Below are 16,996 nucleotides of genomic sequence, written 5' to 3' on the forward strand. Positions count from 1 at the left end.
CCTTCCCTTCCCTTCCCTTCCCTTCCCTTCCCTTCCCTTCCACTTCTTTCCTCTTTCCCCAGAATTGGAGAATATCCCTCTCATTTAAATATCTGAGATATTGTCAATTTGTAGTAATGAAGATAAATTAATCCGCTAAAGTGTCTGATCTACCCAAACTGAGTTTGGTTTGTTTGTTTGTTATAGGAGATACGCCACCTGTAAACTGTGTATCTCTCAGGATAAATAGGGGTAGAATTCAGTCTGTCTAATTTTGGATGGCTAAAATACAGTGTTACCTGATATCCAACCTAAACTTACCGGGGTGCAACTTGAGGCCATTTCCCCTCATCCTGTCACCACTGAGAAGAGTCCAATCCTGCTCTCGCTGTAAGCACCTTTCTGATATTAGAAGAGAGCAATAAGGTCCCTCCTCAGCCTTCTTTTTCCCAGACTAAACAGCTCCAGATCCTCCAGTCTCTCCTCATAGGGCATGTTCTCCAAGCCCTTCACAAGCGTAGTTGCCTTTCTTTGGACCTGCTCCAGCACCTCAATGTCCTCTCTGTACTGAGGTGCCCAAAACTGAACGTAGTATGCAAGGTGAGGCCTCACCAATGCCGAGTACAGGGGCAGGATTACTTCCCTAGTCCTGCTCACCACACATGATTCCTGATACAAGGAGGCCATTGGCCTTCTTGGCCACTTGAGCACACTGCTGGCTCATATTCGGCTGACTGTCCATCAGTACACCGAGATCTCTTTCCATCAGGCAGCTTTCCAGCCACTCCTCCCCAAGCCTGTAGGGTTGCCTGGGGTAGTTATGACCAAAATGCAGGACCCAACATTTGGCCTTACTGAGGCTCATGCAGTTTGCTTTGACCCATCAGTCCAGTCTATCTCCATGTGACTGGCAGGTATGGGAACCTGTTTTTCTCCAGATCCTACTTCTCATTCCCAAACCAAACATGTTGTCTGCCTCTGGCAAAAATAAACACATCTTAGAAGAGAATCCTCACAGTAAGAGTGGGCTGAAGGAAAGGAGAAAGAAAGGAAAAGGAAAAGACAAGGAAAAGGCAAGGCAAAAAGGGAAGGCAATGCAAGGCAAGGGAAAGGGAAAGGGAAAGGGAAAAGGAAAGGGAAAGGGAAAGGGAAAGGGAAAGGGAAAGGGAAAGGGAAAGGGAAAAGGAAAAGAGGCAACGAGCACGTAATTATAAATAAAGATACTCTCTTTGACAGTTAATATGGCTTTCTGGAAAGAAAAATGGTTCAGAAAAAGGAAACCTACAAGTACTCGGAAAAAGACTGACTGTATGACATTGTGTGTGGCCAGCTGTAATACAAACAAAATCTAAAACTGGCAATGAATTTGGTAGCAACAAAATGCTGGAAGCCAGAACTATAACCCATCAGTTTGAGGTGATCATAGCACCATGATAAAATATAGGACTATTGAATATTATTTTCCTGAGATTTCCTGAAGGAGAAAATACTTACTTTGAAGTGAAGGATACAAGCTCCCAAACCATTAACATTTTTCAGCACAGGAGGCTGCAGCTACCTTCAGTTTAAAGTCAGGTTTAAAGTCAGGTGCTAAAGGAAGTTCATACACAGTAACAAATAGAGTTATCAGACTACTAATGATCTATTCTCCTATTGATACACCTGGGACTTTGCATAAAGCTCTCATTAGTGCAAACAGAGAAGTGGAAAGTACATGCCGAAATCAACAACTCCCCCTGTTGTTATAATCAGTGAATAGTCCCCCTTAGGCAAAAAGTAACATTGCTGTTTAATTTTTCCTTGACTATTTCCCGAACCTTATGAAACAAATCATGTTAAAAAGAGTAGTCTTTGGGGTCTTGTTTGTTTTTTAAGTGGATGTCATATGCAAAAAAGTCAGTGAAGAGGATTTATCAAAACCGACATTCTTGTTATGACCCAGTTCTGACCTGATGGAGCAAAATCATCAATCACAGTCACAATGGGCCATATTTATCGCTGGTGCAACTGCACTGCAATTGACAGAATTACATTTTGAAAAGATTTACGATATAGCTGTTTATTGAGAAATCTGGGGCGATTATTAGTTGAAGGTTTTCCTTTCTCTGCAGCTTGGATTAATGCATACATTATGCAAAGGTATAAGCATGTTTCAGTTTACTACAGATGTTATAGTTAAGAATTCATGGATGTTTGCACTTTGCTGCTTGAAGTTTCATTATAATGGAATGTGAAGATAACAGGGCCACAATCTAGTTATACAGTTGAGAGGTTGACAGAATAATTTGATTGTATTCTGCTTATTTCCCACAATATTCTGGCATACTTTGTGTCCTCTAATAACTGCTAGGCATGGGGCATCTAAAACAGCAAGCACTAATGATGTCCTACAGCAAAGAAATATTGTTCCTAGATCTTTTGTGACTGCATTTGCCCAAAACAGCCTATAGAAAAAGAGATAACTTGTTTAAATGATCACAATAAAAGTACAAAAATACCAGTCAGTGTCTCAGGTATCTACTCACTTTTTATATCCTTTCAAATTTAGATGACATTTTGTCAATCAGAGTGATCAAAAATAAGCATGTATGATTACAGGAATTGAAATATTTTATCAAATTCTTTGTTAGCATTAGCAGACTAAATCTATTAAAGCTAGATGGAGCTACCCAGTGTTTAATAAGAACTGCGCTTTATTTTTTGATTTCCTAGAAAAGTAATTGCCCTTACATGATAGCAACAATCAACTGTTTACTGGGTGAAATTGTGCCTAACCTGAATTAAGAGAAGTCCTAGAATTGACTCCACTGGGGCTATGATTTCACCTTTATTGCATTAATTAAATGCAATGTGCCACAGTAACAAAAATACTGATCAGTTAATGAAAGAGCAAAAATCAGTGCTTAATGGGAGTGTCATACGAAACATAAAAAGAGGGAATGGATTAAACCCTGCTTTATTACAATGTCTTGCAATACACACCTTACAGCTGTGCTGTATATGTAAATGTGATAAGTAGCACTTCCAGAACTGGAAACAGGCTTGCATTTTATATTTAGTAAATGGAGCACATAAGCAAGGAAATGATTTCCTAGCTGTAATATTGCTACAGTCCACCTAAATAAATAGTTTGATTATTCACCAGTAAATAGTTGCGTATCTCGTATACCATTAATTCTACCACAAATTGATTCAAGTTAATTGGGTTCACAATTAATCCAAACACATTGCTTAGGCAGAGTAAGCGTAGTTTGCAAATCTGTTTTAAAGGAGATTTAAAAGAGCTTTAGCTGACCAAATTTTTTTGCAATTTTAATGGAAAACTTTCTGAGATATGCAATTAATGTGATGTGCAGTAACATGAGCTTTGTACTGATATTCCATGCGGGGTTGTGTTATCAGTCAATGCATCCTAGGGATTTACACAGACATCTGTTAATGGAATCCAGTTAACTTAAAACTATGCCATCAGTAAGTGTCACTCTCACTACTGGGAGACATTAGCTATCACAGCAGTGTCTGGGAAAAACACAGAATAGAGCACATGTACTTCATAAACAGTTGTGAATTGTGTGGCAGTTCTTTCTGATTTTCTTTTGTCTGCATTATCTTAGAATTTTAGTAGTACTTTTCACTGTCACCCTAGCACAAAAGGCAGATCAATTAAAAGAAGAAATCAACGTAAACTTTCTACTCAGTAACATAAACTAAGTGTTGGAGGTCTTGAAAACTAATAGCTGTATCTATAACTTCAGCTCTGCGTCAGTGCTTCTCATTCAGTGGCTTACAACCTAGATATCATGAAAAGGGTGATGAAGTGAAAATGTTAGGACAAAACAAAGCAAGTAGTATCTCATTCTCTTGATCTTCACAAATCCTTATCTTTTAAGGCTCAGTAATTTCTTACAGTCTCTTGAAACACTCATCAAGGCAATTACCTATCTCTGCTTGACTTGGATTACGGAAGGGCTGCTCTGAAAGTAATACCTTCAATTTTATTTCGTCAGCCCACAACATCAGAAGCAGATGTTGGTGATACAGTAGTAGAGGTTGAATCTTCCTTCCAATATTCTGTCATATTTTGTTTCCGTGTGACAGATGGCAGCAGAGAGGCAGTCTGGCAAAGAAGCATCTGACATGGAAGTGTGTTACAAAGCAAGGGGTGTAACTGAATTCCTTCATGTGGAAAAAATGGCAACCATTGATATTCATTGAGTCTTACTGAACATTTATGGAGAACAAACAGTGGATGTCAGCACAGTAAGGAGGTAGATGCTGTGTTTTAGCAGTGGCAAAAGTGACATGAAAGAAAATCCACATTCCAGACAGACATGCAGGTATTTATGAGCGCAGCATGCAGGCTTTTGTTCATTGCTGACAAAAATTCATATGACTATGCATGGCAATGAGTACATTGAAAAACTGCATCTTGTAGCTGAGAATTTGCTCTATCAAATAGTGCTATTGTGGTCTTTGTATTGCTCTATTTTCCATGGAAATAAATAAGAAACATTACTTTTGGAGTGAGCTACATAAAGGACGGGTTCCTATTTTCATTACTAATATCAGTTAAGTAGTCATTGCTACAAATGATTAGAAGTTCTGTTTGGTTGCAATTAATTAATGCTTGTGATACATTACACTGGCTATTTATTAGCGAATGCACATTAAAATTCTTGTAAGGATAAAGTGAATTTTAACACATCCGCTGATAGTACTTATTTTGACTAGCTTTCATCAGATAGAGTACAGTAAAAGTACAGTAGAGTTTCAATATATTAATTAGCATGTGCTAGCCAGCAGAAGTTGAAATTAACCTTTTTATCTAATGAAGATAGTATCAAAGACTAATTTTGTGGGACAGGAAAATTAAAGAAATTAGCCGAGGGGATTCAGAAAAAAAGCTTATTACATTTTGTTTCAGGGCTAATTAAACTAAAAGGACCAGGATTTTATGGCTATTTTTAGAATTTTCACATGCATTTATCCCAGTATTTAGTGTAACTGTAGGCTTGTGTGTTGACATCATTTGAGACATGGCTTGCATTTTCTTTGTTAGTAAGATTAATGCTCACATTAGTGCTCACAGTAAGATTAATACTCAGGAAAGCAGGGAAGGGACTTTTTTTAAGGACAGGTAGCAACAGGAGAAGGGAGAACTGGAAGAAGGTAGACTTAGACTACATAGTAGAAAGAAAGTCTTTACTGTGAGGGTGGTGAGACACTGGAACAGGTTGCCAAGCAAGGCTGTGGATGCCCCTTCCCTGGAGGCATTCAAGGTCAGGCTGGATGGGGCTGTGAGCAACCTGGTCTAGAAGGAAGTGTCTCTATCTATAGCAGGGGGTTGAAATTAAATGATCTTAAAGACCCTTCCAACCCAAACCATTCTATGACACTACAATTCTATGATTCATATGAGCTTTACTGAGCTGGAGCAAAACTGATAAACTTGATCCTTGAGGTGTTCCTTGTTACTGTACATTTCAGAAGTCCTTCCTTCTTTGTTTTCTTCCAGTTGTTCCTCAACTGCTTTATAACTGGTTGTCGCACCCAGTTACCCGGTTGAAGGTTCTCTTCTTTCAAAAAGCTTAATAGGAAATCTTTGCTCTCCTGGCTTTTATTTGCTTACAATTTTTCATTGAGTGAAGGCATGGTAATCTCTGTGATGACCAATCAGAAAATCCCTGATTTAAAGATACTGATAAAGAATACATACATATGTATCTACATGTATCACAGATATATGCTTTCCATGTACCTGAATATGTAAGATTTACATCAACTTTCCTTAAGAAGGACAAAAGATCAAAGCCAGAATCATAACATAAACAGCCACAGAAAATAGGTCTTGTTTAAGAAGACATCTTGTTGAAGAAAGGACAACAGGCAGATAAAGAAGCTTGCAGATACTAGAAAATGTAATTTGATGTGTATTTAAATCAAAATTTATTCAGAGAGTAAAAACTAACCTTTTTTTCTCTGTGTCACTCTAGCTTTCTTTCTTGATATGACAGTTTGTGCTGTTATTCATTTCAGGAAACTGATCTAGTTGAAATATAACCACCAAAGGATGAAATGAAAATCCTGTTTTATGACCTGCTCCATTCCAGTTTCAAACTAAGATACATAGTTTTGTGTCCAGTCCAGTGGAAGGCACGGCACCGTGTTGTAGGAACTAACTAAATTGTCTTCAGTGTAAATCAAACTGTTTAGGGATTTGATATGGATAGGACTCGATGATCTTTTCCAACCTGAGTGATTCTATGATTCTATGATTTTATGATTTTATATGGGAAGTGAGACAATTGATGTGGCAGGATGCCTATTTCTATAAAACATGATTAGTAGATGTGGGAAGGGAGGGAAAAAATGATATAAACATTGAAGAAACAGCTCTTGCTCTATGTTTTCTTCCCCAACTAACCATCATAGAGAAGCACTGATCCACTCTACTAAAAAAAAATAAAATCAAATTAAACAAAAGAGGAAAAAGGGAGAAAAGAGAAAGGAAAGTGAAACTGATTTGTTGCTCTGGGCATGGAGTAGACTTCAATAAGGCTTCTGGTGGAATATATTTTCCCTATTTACAGGAAACCAGTGTCTGTGTTCTGCCATTACCCATCTCATTCTATTTACATGAGTGTACGTGATGAGACAATAGAGGATCCTGGCAAAGTACCAGACGAAGTCCAACAACAACTAATAAGAGGAGAATAGCCTCTAGATTCCTCACGGGGAGAGGAGAATAACCAGAATTTTTGCTGTCCTGTGGGATGCAATTACGTTGTCCTGAACTAAAGAATGACCAGTCTCGCCTCCTCTGTTTATCGAATGCAGACTTGATGTCTGGTTTCATTGCAGACTGCCTGCCTAAGATGGATATCCTGAGGCCAAATTCAATAGGCAGTCAACCACTGTACCTGCCAAGAGCCAGTATTTTCAAAAGAATGCATGCCAGTAGATTATCATGTCGGTTTCAGTTAGAATCAACATTACTTTTCTAGTTCACTTAAAATCAAACAAACCACCATCCAAGAGATATATGCCTTAATTCCCAAACAATTCACAGCGCTATGCAATTCTGATACCCAGAAGAATTTGGGTTAAAATTTCAAATGCTTTTAAGATGTCAGATATTTAACTTTTTGAATCCCTAAACAAGAAACTTCAGGATTAATACCCAGCTAAGTCTTCCCAGGGAATAAAAGTAGGAACAATGTGCTGCTAACTGAAATACCTGAAATGGAATCAACATTGCAAGTATCAGAGCTATGTCCCTTTCAAGAAGGCACTCTGAAAAAAAATGCCTTCACAGCATAGGAAAAACAGGATGCCATCATAACCTAAGAAAAACGTACTGATTTCTCTTTTGTCTGGAATTTGTTTCCGATAGAATTTGCAACTTACAGAAACTGTAGGAAAATACACCAAAGAAAAAAACAGAAATTTTAAATTTGAAGCTTATGGTTTTGGGGTCTGACTATTATAGTATATATATAAAGACAACAAGTCTATCACACTGCTCATCCTTGTCAGTCCAGCAAGATCTCCCAGACACTGTGTCCTAAATTCTTACAATTTTCCCTGCCGATGTAAAGATCTCTAGGCTATCTGTGTGTAATTCTTTACTGGAGGGGCACATACTTTCCCAGAGAACAATTCAGAGAATATAAGATCAGCATATCAGCATTGTCTTTGTAATAGAATGTATTATTACAGATACCATACAGCTACCAAAAAAAAAAAAAAAAAAAAAAAAAAAAGAAGAAAAAAAGAAGAAAAAAAGAAAAAAAAAATCAAAATAACTCAGAGAACTAAGAAAATAATTTAGACATTTCATTTAACTACCTAGGATCAAATGGAACAATCCAGGCTGATAGCATTACCATTAGCAGTAATATGAAAAACAGTAGTAATGGTGATACAATATTGTTGTGTATTATGAAAAACTAAAATTGTATTTTATTACTTGTATTCTGCACCCAAGTCAGGGCAATCCCAAACATGGATGCAGGGTGAGCAATGAGTGGATTGTGAGCAACCCTGCAGAGAAATACTTAGGGAGGGGTGAGTGGCTGAAAACATGAAAATAAGCCAGCAATATGTACTTGCAGCCCAGAAAAACAGCTGTAACTTGAGCTTCATGAAGTGTGGCCAGCAGGTCAAAGTGCGTGATCATCTATTCCACTCCCTTGTGGCCTCACCTGCAGTACTGCATTCAGCTTTGAGGCCTTGAGCACAAGGACAGAGCAGTTGAAGATGATCAAGAGGAAGACTATAGGGATGATCAGAGAGCTGGAGCACTTCTCCAATGAAGAGAGGATGAGAGAGTTGGAGTCGTTCTTCTGGAGAAGAGAAAGTTCCAGATAAGACTTTCAGTTCTTAAACAGGATCTATGAGAAGGATGGAGAGGGGCTCTATTACGGAGTACAGTGATAGGATGATGGATAATGGTTTTAAACTAGAAGAGAGTAGCTTAAGATGGTTATAAGAAAGAAATTGTTTAGTATGAGAGTAGTGATGTATTTGAACATGTTGCCCAGAGAAACTGTGAATGCTCCATCCCTGGAGGTGTTCAAGACCAGGTTGGATGAGTCTTTGGGCAACCTGATCTAGTGGGATGTGTCCTTGTCCATGGCAGAATATTTTGAACTAGATTATCTTTAAGGTCTCTCCCAATCCTAACCATTTTATGATCCTGTAATTCAATTATTCTGTGAAACTGTGACAAAATATGTGTCATTTTCTATTAAGCCACTAGGAAACAGTGAAACAACTGTTTCCTAATAGCTCAACATAACATCAATCTGCTTTGGTGTTTGTCCTTTTGGACTGCCCATGATGAATAGTATGTAGGCCCTGATAAACTCTGAGGAAATAACACACTCCACTACATATGAGTATGCAGATAGAAGATAGGAAAGCCTATATCTGTTCCAGAGGAGAGAAAGGAACATCAAGATAAATCGTGTGTTTATTTAATACAAAATAAATAAAATTCTTTACTAATCTTTAGTCTATGTTTATTGCAGAACAGAACAAAAATATTAGTGAATCACCTAAAAGTATTCTGTCATCAGTTCTGGTTTCATCTGGGACAGAGCTGATTTTCCTCATAGTGTCTGGCATGATGCTATATTTTGGCTTTAGGAGGAAAGAAATGTTAACAATATACTGGTGTTTTAGTTGTTGCTGAGCAGTCCTGTAAATAGTCAAGAATGTTTCAGTTTTTCAGTTTCTCATACTGTTCCCCCAGTGGGGGGCTGGGAAATGTTGGGTATTGGCTGGGAGCCAAAGAGATATTCCGTACCATATGGCATCATGTGAAAAAAATCTACAAAACTGAGAGAAGTTGGCTGGTTGGATAGCTGCACTTTGGGGATTGGATGGGCAAAGGGTGGTAAGGGATATGGAAGGCGATAAGAAAGGTTTGTGTAAGTGTACCAGCAACAAACGAAAAACTAGGGGAAATGTGGTCTTGCTACTGACTGGGACAGAAAACCTGGTAACAAAAATAAAGAGAAGGCCAAGATACTTCTTTGCCTCGGTCTTTACTGGTAAGATTTGCCTTCAGGAATCTGAAACCTCTGAAGGTCCTGAAATTTATTAAAATATTGTAGGCATCTTTCATATAAGAAACGGCTGAGAGATCAGAAAGTATTCAGCCTGTAAAAAAGAAGGTTCAGAGGGATCTTCTCAATGTCTATAAACACCTGATGGGAAGGCATAAAGAAGATATCTCTTTTCAGTGATATTTAATATACAGAACAAGGAGAATGGGAACAAGTTGAAATACAGGAAATTCAATTTCAAATAAGGAAGATCTTTCTTATTGTAATCATGAACAGATAATGGAAAAGGCTGACCATGAACTTTTTGGAACCTCCTTCCTTGGAAACATTCCAAATCTGAACGGCCTCCTAGTGTTGTCCCTGCTTAGAACTGGACATTTGAAGTAAGTGATCTCCAAGAGAACACTTCAAACCTAACTATTACATAATTCTGTGTGATTCTGTGATATATATTAAATTGTGTTAAACTGAAAGGAGTGATAACAAAAGTTAATTAATCTGTAGTACATATACCTGCTCATGAAATCATGGAGTTATAACCATTAATATTTCCTCTAGTAATTATAGATTATATAAGTCTGCATCATACAATTGCCTGTCTCTTTGTATTTATATGTCTGCACTGAATGATATGAGTTGAAGGCTTGAGGCAAGATTTTTAGAGAAAAGAGAAAAGCTAAGCCAATTGAAAGCAATTTCTGAAGGGAATAACATCAAAAACAAGGAGGAGAAATATTTGAAGAAGAGGAAAAGGATTGAAGAATATTATGTTTATGTGGTATTCTGGCAATTCTGAATGTCCTAAAAAAGAATTACACCAACAGCAAGTGAGTGGATAAAGAAAAAAAGTTGAGGAAAAGCACAAAGGAAAACCAATAGAACATCAAGAGCATTTGAAGTGCTAGGAGGCATTTTTCTTCTGGAAAATATCTGAAAATCCTTAAGAGAGCTGATGAAGATTCATTTAAATAGCAGAGCAGCTCATTTAAGCAGTCAGCCAAATGCCTCAGTACGGCTTTATAAAATCAGACTGTTGCTATGAAGTGATAGAACAGAAGGCAAGAGCAAAAATACAGCATGTCCTGAAAATGCACTTTGTCAGAAATTGGTCAAAACTGGCTTACACTATGCACTGAAGTAGGCTTCATAAAATTCCTAGCATTCTCTATTTGCTAGAAGTTAAAACACAGATAAAGAGAAATGAAAAATGTCTTTTTTTGTTGTTGTTGTTTCATTTAATGCCTTGAAGTTGTTTAAACTCTTGTCAATAAATTAAAAAAATATATATTAATTTGATAAAAAATGATAAGGAACACATATTGTTTGGTTTAAAAGTCAGTGCTACTGATGAAAAGCATATTGTGATATCAGCTGAAGCAGAACAGACATTCTATGTTTAACTGGTCCTATAGGTAACCATTAAATTCTTTCCATAAATACTGTATAATTCCATTTCTATCTTCCTGTTTCTGCCCAATAAATGTTTTTGGAAAAACAATGAACAGAAAGAACCAAAAGGCAGCATTATAAGGAAGGGCCTCTGCTCTTTTCTGTGTTTAAGACTTGCAAAAATGCAGAAGGAAAAAAGTCTGAGAATTTATGTTTCCATTTCTGCCCAACTGGCACCATTTCTGGAGACAAAATGCTTGCTTGTTGTGCTGCAATTTCAAAAATACAGCAACGAATATGTTTGTACTGTAGAGAGTATTTTAGGACCTCACTTTGATACTATCATGGATTCAAAACCCTGAAGGTCTCTTCAGACATGAGTTGTTCTACTGTCTTATAGATAAACTGTCATAACATCTCCTACAGCAATTCTTCCTACAGCAAATCTCAGAGTTGTTCCCATATTGTCTCAGTAACACTGTGCCCTCTAGCCACTAAAGCAGTTTTTTCAAGTCGTTGGTAGAGCACTAGAAAAAGCATTACAATGAATTTGTAATCAGCATAAATACAGATAATCACCAAAAGATTTAAAAGAAGAGAGAAACATTAATTCAATTGTATTTTTTGCAGTCTAACAACACGCACGAAGTTGTATGGATTTGCTACAAAATGTTATCAATATCTATAGACTTCACAGAAGAAAGTTGCAAAGTTTTGCCACACAGCTGTGGTAAAATATGTGGTATAAATTTAATTTGAAGTCAAACTGCTGTTTTATTTTTCAAATACCATATTAGTGACACAGAAGATTCCAACTGTAAATGGATATTAATTTGTTAAGCATGGTTTCGTTAAAGTAGTAGTAAATAGGGTAACGATGTCAAATGGATTTTTTATGATTTTCATTGTAACTTGAACTGAATGTTTCTATTTGGGAACACTTGTTTATTTCTGTAGAAGGAAATAGAAACAGTCCTTCTCAAAGGAGCTCAACCCATGTTTTTGTTGTATCTTGCTTTTTTCCTTTTTTGTGTTGAAAAATTGCATAGCTATCAAACACTATGGGGAGGAGATTTTTTTTTTTCCAAATCTTTGGTGTTTTTTTTTTGTTTGTTTGTTTGTTTGTTTTCTTTTTTTAAATGGGGTGAGAAATTCAAAATGCCTATAATTCATGTAGATATTTAATGGGACTTATGTTTAATCATGATTATCTTTGCATTATTTTCACAACTATATTGTACAGCCCTTTTCCACAGAGGGGGCACTTGGCCAAAATAATCATTCTCAGCATTCTACTTTCATCTTATGCATGAGCATCATCATATGTGAGGCTCTACTTTTCAATATTGAGCACTTGTACAATTGTGCAATTATAGTGTCTCATTTCAGGATTAATCCAAAACTGCTTTAGTTCCCTTGGCAAAAGCATGCTATGTTAATGTTGAGAGTCTATCTTGCAGTCTGCATATGTATTTTTCTAGATACCATCAATGTTCATATTTCGTCTTGCCATTGTTGATTCCAGAGTTAGCATGTTAGTGTTAGCACACTTTACATTTGGACTGTTAATGGAAGGATATTTAATGGGCAAGTAATATGGAACAGGTTAGAATGAAGGATTCTTTGAAGCCCAAAGTACATCTCCAAATGTTCTGCAGCTATATGGGGCCAAAGAAGAAAGGAACAAATGAGACACGTGCTACTCTGTCATAGAGCGAAGTGTCATACTGCAGAAATGGATGAGTTAAAAAAGGGCTGGTATACACCTGAACTAACTTCAGCTACCTGGAGTAGAAACATCTGCATCTTAGCTATTCTCCATAAATTTACTTAATAATGGACATCTAGCAATGATCCACATGTAAGCATTTAATTTACGATGGAATGATAATTTTATTCTCTAGACATGTACTATATATGCTAAGGGAATCCAAGTATCTGGCTATCATTTCTCCTTTATCAGAAACTACTTCTGACTGAACAAATTCTACTAGAAAATATCTAGAATAGAATAGAATAGAATAGAATAGAATAGAATAGAATAGTTCAGTTGGAAAGCACCTACACCAAAGACGTCCACTTCCTAATTGCTTCAGGGTAACCAAAAGTTAAAGCATGTTATAAAGGGCATTATCCAAATGCAAATTGAACACTAACAGGCATGGGGTACCAACCACATCTTTAGGAAGCCTACTGCATTGTTTGAACATCCTGAAGTAATATTATCTGAAGAAATACTACAGTTGCCTTAGAGAACTCTAATCAAAAACAGACTGTGTTTAGGAGGCTGGAAAATCAACACCTGCAATTATTATTCATAATATACTAAAAGTTCATATTTCGAGGGATAGCTGAGAATTACTGAATCACACAGGATGGTTTGGGTTGGAAGAGACTGAAAGGCCATCTAGTTTCAACTCTTCTGCCCTGGGCAGGGTTGTCACCCAGTAGATCAGGTTGCCCAGCACCTCATCATACCTGGCTTAGAACAGTTCCAAGGATAAGACATCCACCATGTTCATAGTAAAGAGTTTCTAATGAGTTATTGAAATCTGCTCTCTTTCAGTTTAAAATCATTACCCTTGTTCTATCACTACACTCCTTGATAAAGAGTCTCTCTTCATCTTTCTTTCAGGCCCCCTTTGGCTACTGGAAAGTTGTGATAGGGTGTTCCCAGAGCCCTTTGTTCTCTAGACAGAGCAACCCCAGATCACTTCCTGGGAGGGGTACTCCATCCTTCTGATCATCCTAATAGCATTCCTTTGACTCACTCCAACTGGTCAATGTACTCCCTATGTTGGGGGTCCCGAAACTGAATCCAGTGCTGCAGCTGGGTTGTCACAAAAGTGTAATAGAGGGTGACAATCACCTCCCTTGACCTGTAGTCATGCTTCTTTTGGCACTGGCCAGGTTAGAATTGAGTTATGAAACACACTGCCTGCTCATATTCACTTTTTCGAGGCCCAGATCTTTCTCTACAGGGCTGCTCTCAAGTAGCAAATAAAGGTTTTCAGGAATAGTTACAGAACCTGCAGAATGAATGCATCCTTGAAGAAAGTGTTAAGCACTTCACAGGTGAAGAACTTCAAAAGGATCTCCAGTCTGAGCAGTCCGTAAATGTTGTCACAAGAAAACAGAGCAGTTGTCTGCAAAATGTACCAGGCATATCTGATAAAAGCCTAGGATATGACTTGTAAAGTCAAAAGAAATTAAACTGAATGCTTTTTCTCACTGAGGTCCAGATACATCAGCCCAGTGAACTTCTAGGCAAAAGGTGAACTTTCAGAAAGAAAAGTATTTCAGAAGCATATAGTAATCAAACACTGCAGTTAGAAATATCATGTTGACTGTGGCTTTATATGTTCACTATCACTCATGAAAGTCACCATTGACCAGGTATATAGCTCAGATCAGCAGAGTCAGTTCCTTGCTGACATCCAGAGTGAAATGAGACTAGTCATAAACTGGTCATTTGCTTTGTGAGTAGATGACCATTTGTGTCCTAATGACATTTTATATTCCAAGCAGAGACAAGATTGGCAAACTTCACCGTACTTAAATATTAGCTAAAATACTACCTGCTGAAAAAGCCAAATATTACATGGCTGCCTGTAGTCTATTCAACCATCAAGGAGCAACAGGATGGCTAGAGGCAATCTGTATTATTTGAGAGACAATAGAATTATGGCAAACAGTTTTTCTTTTCAGAGAGAAAATATATGTTCATTCATACACGTAAGAAGTCTTTCATTTTGTAGGTAAAGGTGAATAATGCACATTCTGATGTCTACGTATTTCTTAAAGAGTTTTCTTGCCATGTATTAAAAAGAAAGTATGTTGTCTGACTATTTTTTTCTTTCTGGTAAGCAATTAGCAAATAAGTTTATGTTTGCCTTGAAGCGATCAGTGTTCAGAAGATTGCTAAGATAGCTCTTTAATAGGCAGCTGGTTGGCTGTAGGTCATTTGAATGGCCTGTGCTCACTGAAAGATGACCAACTAACTTTATTATTCTTGTTAATTGAGTTGCTGCCTGCCTGCAAGAGCATTTCAGGTGGTAAAACTGGTAACTTCATTGTGCAAACAGGAAATGAATTAACTGAGAAAGTATCACCTTACATACACTGGCAACAGAAACCAGACTGCAATAAAATATATATTGGGAGGTGTTTTCAGTAGTTAGGAAAATAAATGTTCTATACTTGCAGAGGTAGTGTACTTCAATAGTCAAGCTTTTCCACTTCATGAATATATTATATTGTGTGTTAACTAAAGTCATCTAATATTTTCGATGAAAAATAAGAGAGATTGAAAATATATTCAACAAATACTTATTTCAGTTTTTTATTAAACTCATTTTTATAATATTCACCCTGTTTTTCTGCACTTATTCTTCATAAATTTTTTAGTTATCCTATTTTACTGACATTAAGCGTACAAGGGAAGAGTCATAGTTTTGAATATTTTTGCTGGAAATGCCCATGCTGTCACCTGAAAAGCAAAAAACAATAAAACAGTATTACTCATTAATAAAAGTAGCGTCTCAAATATTAGAGATAGTTAGATTAAGACAATGTTAAATATCATAAAGTTTTTAAAATAAAGAAATCCTACAGAATGTAGAATAGAACATAGTGAAAGAAAGCAATATTTGTTCATTAAATGATTACAAATGAGGAAAACAAGAAGCATCCTATATATTAAATAGCTTAATGACCTTTTTTTTAGTTTGTGTGTAATAACTAATTAAAATAATCATAATTTCCATTTTATAAAGCCTCAGTCCTTCGTACTTTCAGTGATACCAAAATTTCATTGCTTGGCAGTAATTTCAAAATATGTTGCTTAACTTATTCATCAAAGCAGTAGATAAAAGCGAATACATGTCTGGAGAAAAACAGTCTCCCAGCACCTCCCAACAACCAGAACATAACACACTGAATCCCTGGCATGCCCTAAAAACAAAGCACAAACATCACTCAACCTGAATAAAACAAATCAATTCTTAAAAATTCTGTCTTCTGCCATCTATTCTCCATTGATAGAAAACATTTTTCATTGTCTTTTAGGTACACAAATGGGTCATTCTAAAAGGATCTTCACCTTAATTTCTGGCAGGTTTCAGAACAAAAATGATTAACAGGCTTGATGTGCACAGCAGATGCTCAGAGACATTACAGAACTGCATACCAAAGTGGCATGTGTAAACCACTTTCATGGAAGATAATATAATAATACTATAATCCTGCATGGTGTTTTGCATCTGGTCAGTTAATTTCCTTTGTAAAGGATTCTTCTGCCCTAATGCAACTAGAAGTACTCTGTGGAAAGTCCCTATCCCTTTACAAATATCTGAAGGATCATTTCTCAGAAACCACGTTATTTTTCTTCAATTTTCTAGCACTGAACCTGTGCAGAATGCAGCTAAATGTTACCTGAAAGTCATGATGAGTCTCTGGATTTTGTATGGAAATACAAATTTCTGGTCTACAGCATGGATCAGGCTTCATGCTACATTATACCAATTCTGGATTTAAACCAGATCACAAACACATGGCTATCTCTGTGTGGCATTTCCCAGTGCTCCTCCAAGCTCACAGTGGGAGCACCAATCAGCCCAGCTGTCCCTGATGTGCCCATTGAAATCTATGGTCTCTAAAGATGACATCAAAACAACTGCAGAGCTCTTGAGGATTAAATCAAGAAGATGTGACCTAGGTCAGGCAGATTTGTTTTTGTTCTGTGTTTGCACAAAAAGGAAGAGGATTGACCTTTGGCTGACTGGAAGCTTTTTCACTGTGTCAAACTTATACCACTTCAGTATATGAAGAGTGTTATTGGACTATGAGTTAATTTCTGCAGATTAAAAATGAAGTTATTCAATTCAGTATGGGTCTCCATGAATTCTTTCTCTTTATTTTTTACCATTAAGTATTTAAAATTAGCATTTTTTTTTTGATCCTCTTCATAAGGTTTAGACTTTTGATTCTTTACAGGCAATTTGTCACATCCTTGAATTGCCGGGGTGTTAGATTTCACTGTTGCTCATATGCACTAA

Source organism: Lagopus leucura, unplaced genomic scaffold (assembly GCF_019238085.1).
Source record: "Lagopus leucura isolate 7727_CA_CO unplaced genomic scaffold, USGS_WTPT01 Super-Scaffold_73, whole genome shotgun sequence".
NCBI lineage: Eukaryota > Metazoa > Chordata > Aves > Galliformes > Phasianidae > Lagopus > Lagopus leucura.